Raw genomic sequence first — 6,757 nt, forward strand, 5'->3', positions numbered from 1 at the left:
TTTGTGATATACATAAATGATCTGGAGGAAGGTATAGATGGTCTGATTAGCAAGTTTGCAGATGACACTAAGATTAGTGGAGTAGCAGATAGTGAAGGGGACTGTCGGAGAATGCAGCAGAATATACATAGATTGGAGAGCCGGGCAGAGAAATGGCAGATGGAGTTCAATCCAGGCAAATGCGAGCTGATGCATTTTGGAAGATCCAATTCAAGAGCGAACTATATGGTAAATGGAAAAGCCCTGGGGAAAATTGATGCACGCAGAGATCTGGGTGCTCAGGTCCATTGTACTCTGAAGGTGGCAACGCAAATCGATAGAGTGGTCAAGAAGACATACAGCATGCTTTCATTCATCCGATGGGGCATTGAGTACAAGAGTTGGCAGGTCATGTTACAGTTGTATCGGACTTTGGTTCAACCACATTTGGAATACTGCGTACAGTTCTGGTCGCCACATTACCAAAAGGATGTGGATGCTTTGGAGAGGGTGCAGAGGAGGTTCACCAGGATGTTGCCTGGTATGGAGGGTGCTAGCTATGAAGAGAGGTTGAGTAGACTAGGATTAGTTACATTAGAAAGACGCAGGTTGAGGGGGGACCTGATTGAGGTCTACAAAATCCTGAGAGGTATAGACAGGGTGGATAGCAAGAAGCTTTTTCCCAGAGTGGGGGACTCAATTACTAGGGGTCATGATTTCAAGGTGAGAGGGGAAAAGTTTAAGGGAGATATGCATGGAAAGTTCTTTACACAGAGGGTGGTGGGTGCCTGGAACGCGTTGTCAGCGGAGGTGGTAGAGGCGGGCACGATAGCGTCATTTAAGATGTATCTAGACAGATAGATGAATGGGCAGGGAGCAGAGGAATACAGATCTTTGGAAAATAGGTGACAGGTTTAGATAGAGGATCTGGATCGGCGCAGGCTTAGAGGGCCAAAGGGCCTGTTCCTGTGCTTAATTTTCTTTGTTCTTTGTTCTTCTTTGTTGAAAGTAATCCATGGGATGGGAGAGATTGTCCCATGAGGAAATATTAAACAGACTGGATCCTTATGCAGCAGAGTTTAGAAGAATGAGGGGTGATCTTATTCAAACATACAGAATCCTTACGACGATTGAGAGGGTGGATGTGGGAAAGATGCTCGCTGTTTAGGACTAGGGGATCCAGTCTCAGAGAAAGGCCCTGGCCTCGCAGGACTGACATGAGGAGGGGCTTCCTCCTTCAGAGAGTGGTGATTTTTGTATTCATTTGTTCACACTTTGGGGGTGTCACTGGCAAGGCCAATGTTTAATGGCCATTTCCAAATCTCCGAACCTTGAGAATTCTCTATCCTAAAGGAATATGGAGGCTCAGTCATTCAGTACATTCCAAACTGAGATCAATAGATTTATACAAATTAAAAATATTGAGGGAGATGTGGGCAGTGAGGGATAACAATGTTGAAGTTGGTCAGCCATGAAATCATTGAATGGGAGAGGCTGAATGGCCTGCTCCTATGCTTTTTGCTTATGTTCTTAAAAGATTGGTGGGGAGATGAAACACAGACTCAGCAACACCTTTGCAAAACATCTTTGTTCTGTCACAAAAAAAAGACCCTGAACTACCAGTTCCCTGCCACTATAATACACCATCCTGTTCCCTGGCCAACATTCTTACTTCACTATTTTAAGAGGTTTTAACACCCTAAAAAAAAGGTAATGGATTAAGGGCTATCGCACAAGTATGATAAGAATTCATCCTCCCATATCAGCAAGTAATTTTTGAGCTCCGATTTTTATAAAGAGGGCAAATGTATTATTGATTATTACAGTCGACATAATCAGTAATGGTCAAATATTTCTCTGGCACTAATAAACATGAAATTTGTTGGGCCTCCAGTATAATTCACAGTAAAGATATTTTGAACATACATTTTTGCCACTTTTCCCTGGTTGCTATCAGTTCTGAAGGAGAATCACTGGACTCGAAATGTGAACTCTGTTTTTCACTCTCCACAGATGCTGCCAGACTTGCAGAGGTTCTCCAGCACTTTCTGTTTTTGTTTTTGAATTTCTTTGCTTGGCTTTGTTCACCTTCCCTGACAATCTACTGATCCTTATAACCCACAAATACGATCCGCTTTCTCACTTCCTCTCCAGTCTAGGGTTTCTCCAACCTCACTGCACCGAACATTCTGGGTCACAGTATCAGGTACACATACAAGCAGGTTCACACAGGAAGGGCTGCAGGAGCATACCTGGCGTTATCTTCCTTCACATCCTGGTCTTCACTTTGCGGCTCCTCCTCTTCTCCCTCATGTTGTTGTTTGACACAAGGGCTTGCCTCCCAGCCAACAGACATATTGCTCAGCTCTAGTCTACCAGCCTGAAATGGAGAAAAGAGTGTCTCTGTTTTGTCAGATCTGATTCCACAAAGTATTTAGGGTCAATCAAGAGAAATGGTTTTGATTGGTGAGGAAGTAGGTCAAGATAGATCATCTGGTCAGCACCTCTCGATGAAGGATTTTGTGAATGTTTCAGCTTAATCTTTTTTACTGATATATGGGGCTCCCCCATCATTGAGGAGGGGGATTTTTTTAAAAATAGAATCCCTACAGTGTGGAAGGAGGCCATTTGGCCCATTGAGTCTACACTGACTGACAAAGAGCATCCCACCTAGAGCCACCCCCTCATCCTATCCCTGAAAACCTGCATTTCCCATGGCTAATCCACCTAACCTATACATCTTTGGACTGTGAGAGGAAACCAGAGACACCCAGAGAGGACAGGGAGCATGTGCAAACTCCACACAGACACTCCACCCAAGGGTGGAATTGAACTTTGGACCCTAGTGCTGTGAGGCAATAGTGCTAACCATTGAGCCACCATGCCACCTAATTGTAATCAATTGTTAATTGTTTATAATTAATTATCCAGCACCATTCATGACTGATGTGGCAAGACTGCAGAGCTCAGATTTGATTCATTGCTTGTGGAATCACTTAGCTCTGTCTATTACTTGCAGCATCAAGTGTCCAACTTCCATTTTCCAGCTTATTGTCCAAAACAGAGATATTTGTGGCCCCTTAAACTTGAATGTTTGATATTATAAACTTTAGAACTTTAATAACAGTTCATGGATTGAATGAACCAACAAAAGATAAACTGTTACATACTAAAAGAAGCGACAATAACTCTGTCTGGAATAGACTATTAAAGGTCAAGGACACACTTATTCAGGAATTGAAAGCAGTTAGCCAATTCTGGGGAAAGGAGGAGTAGAAGCTACATGAAGAAAGCTGCTTTGGCACCTGCCTAATAAACTAGCTGCTTTATTGCCACAAAGGGCAAGCATTGGCCTGCAGAAGAATTTAAGGAGTTAATCACAGGTAAGCTATGTCTTCAAACAGACTGTCAATGCCAAATGTAACGAGGAACAATGACGCTACTTCTGATAAGAAAGCAAGCTGCAGACTTGCAATATTGTAGATGAAAGAATCTAAAGAATCATCAATAATAACCTGAAGGACAAAAATCTGTATAAGAATTGAACACCAGAACCCACCTCCCCTTCAGCAGAACTCTGGAGAACAACATTGCATAAGGATCAAACCTTGGACACATCCGGAGACCGGCTCCTGTTGATGGGATCAGGGCCAAATACCTCCATTAATTGGGTAATAGCCAGGTTGGGTTGTGGGGCTTAACTTGCTTACTTGAGGGATCTTATTTTGATTGCTACCTACTATCAAATTTAAATCATTGTTTCATTATTTGATTGTCTGTGAGATTTCTTAATAAGTTTCCAAATTAAAAGTAGCCTGTGGTGACTGCTCACCACAGAGCCATTTAGCACTGTGGTCATGTTACACAACTTGCCAGTGGATACCCTCAATGTGAAGATGGGACTTTGTGCCTGTGTGCTGGAGCTTTGCACTGAACGTTGGAGTCCTCCAGGCTGAATCTCAGCAGAGAAACACGACAAAAGGGGGAAGCTGTGAGGAAAGAATGCAGTTTCAGAGGAGCTGTGGTGTGAGGGAGTGAAGCCTCAGCAGAAGCACAGTGTGTTTTAGGTGGGGACAGACTCTCTGCATACCTAAAAACATTGCAATCCCGTGGTTTGCAGTCCTACTTTCAACAAGCTTTCAGTGGTCATCTCCAGACCTCCTCATGTAGAGGCCGTTTTTTGTTCGGTTATGGTTAGCAAGGTCCCTGAGAGGTTTTAACTATCTGAAAGACTCCTTCTGAATGCAAGTTGTTACTGCTGCTGCATTTAGACAGGAGCAAATTTCTCTTTGACAATGAATGACAAAATAATTATGAAACCGAAACTGTTCAGGGGAGTGGCCAAAGGCCAGTTGTTTAGAAACAGAGAGCTGCAGGTTGATGAAACCAATTAAACTTGTCTAAATTAACAAGTGAAATTAATAATTTTAGCTGGCTTATTGCAGGTTAATTGCGACCACACAGAAAACTCTCACTTTGACATTTTTTTTTTACCTGAGTAGACAATGATTTGATTCCAGGTCAGGTACAATCTCCACTGAATAGTCTTGAGTCACTGTATCAAACAGAATAAAATTTGAAAGAACAAATGTCGCTATAAACTCAATCTTACCTTGCTGTTGAATTGGCGTTCTGCAGAATTCTAGATCTTCCTATGGTTAATAGCCAGAACTTGCCTAATTCATAATTTGGAAACAGCTCACACATTCACAGCAGAGTAACCCAAGGAACAAAAGCTCCCTTATCAATTCACTGAAAGTGCAAAGTACATCAGTACTTGGTTTGGGCGGAAGAACTTGACAAGCTTTGTAAGGTGTATTGCTGGACATAGCAAACACTCGCACAGGTTGGGGAGTAAGTGCAGAAGTTGACAGGTGGAGATCTGTTTTTCCATTGTGATGTCGATTTATAGCACATTGTTATTATTTGGGAACTTTGACTTGAAAGTGAAAGAAGAACAGATTTTAGTTTTTCAGTTCTGTGAAGGTCACTTGTATTCTTTGAGAGTTAGAATGTCATTTTTGAAAAGTGAGTTCAAACATCTTTTCGAAGAAAGAACATGACTTCAGCTAAATGATTAGATAAATTACTTGGGGAGTGAATTGTTGAGCTATTACGACATGTTGAAAGCCAGACCAGGGCCCCGATCAGATTTCAGTTGGGAAGAGGTTTCATACCAGTGGAGGGATAATTTGTTCTGGCAGTGCAAGCTTTCAGAGCTGGAATGACATTTTGAAATTGTTTTAGCAATTTAATTAGGGCTTTTCTTGAAATTCAGTTGGGAAAAGTAGTGAAATAGTGCTGCATAGCTCAGACAGAGTCAGTAATGAAGTGAATAACATTTAGTGACTGGATACCAAGGAAACTCTTGCAACCTTAAGTAAGAATCAAAGAGTTATTGCACTGGGTTTGAGTGTCTATAAAGGACATTGATGGGAAAAGGATTGAATTTTACTTCTTGCAGTTTAGCATAACATCTTTTGAAATGTTTACGTACAATTATTTTACATTCCTTTGAATAATAAACATGTGTTCTTTCGTTAAAAGAACACTGGCAGATTTGTGTGCACATGAGCAGACTGGCCAGCATAGTAACCAAACCACAAAAATAAAACTTATGGTCTATCAAGCCAGGTTTCACTCTCTAGGATCTGATTGATCCAGTATCATCACTAGCTGAGATTATAAAACAATGTATATGTTATAAAGTATGATAATAAAATAGTGATGCCAGAGGAGTATGAAGAGAGATTGAGCAGTTTAGGCTTGTACTCTCTGGAGTTTAGAAGAATGAGAGGAGATCTAATTGATGTATATACAAGATGCTAGAGGGTTGACAAAGTCCATGTGGAGAGGATGTTTCCTCATGTGGGGCAATCTAGAATGTGAGGTTATAGGATAAGGATAAGGGGCAAACTGAGATGAGGATAAATTAATTCTCTCAAAAAGTTGTGAATCTGTGGAATTCACTCCCCCAGAGTGCGGTGCATGCTGGGACATCAAGTAAATTTAAGGAAGAGATACATAAATTTTTAATTAGTAAGAATGTAATGTTAGCTTTCATTTCAAGACGGCTAGAATACAAGAGCAGAGATGTGCTGCTGAGGCTGTATAAGGTTCTGGTCAGACTGCGTTTGAAATATTGAGAGCAAGTTTGGGCCTTATATCTAGGGAAGGATGTGCTGGTGTTGGAGGGAGTCCAGAGAAGGCTTACAGAGAAAGATCCTGGGATAAAGGGCTTGTTATATGAGGAACAGTTGAGAACTCTAGGTCTATATTTAATGGAGTTTAGAAGGATGGGGAAGGGGGGGCGGGATCTGATTGAAACTTACAGAGAATACTGACAGGCCTGGATAGAGTGGATGTGGAGAACATGTTTCCACTCGTATGAGAGACTAGGACCCGGGAGCACAGCCTCAGAGCAAGGGAAAGACCCTTTAGAACTGAGATGAGGAGGAATTTCTTCAGCCAATGGATGCTTAATTTATGGACCTGATTGCCACAGAGGGCTGTGCAGGCCAAGTCATTGAGTGTATTTAAGACAGAGATAGATAGGTTCTTGATTATTAAGGGAAGCAAAAGTTACAGGGAGAAGGCAGGAGAGAGAGGTTGAGAAATATACCAGCCATGGTCAAATGCCAGAGCAGTCTCAATGGGCCAAATGGCCTAATGCTGCCCCTGTATCTTATGGTCTTGTAGGGTTCAGAATAACAGCAACAGAACAGTTTTGTGCGGCGCTCCCTCAGCGCCGACCCTCGGACAGCGCGGCGCTCCCTCA

The sequence above is a fragment of the Rhincodon typus genome, unplaced genomic scaffold (assembly GCF_021869965.1).
Source record: "Rhincodon typus isolate 14 unplaced genomic scaffold, sRhiTyp1.1 hic_rhity00002566, whole genome shotgun sequence".
In the NCBI taxonomy this organism is placed as follows: Eukaryota; Metazoa; Chordata; class Chondrichthyes; order Orectolobiformes; family Rhincodontidae; genus Rhincodon; species Rhincodon typus.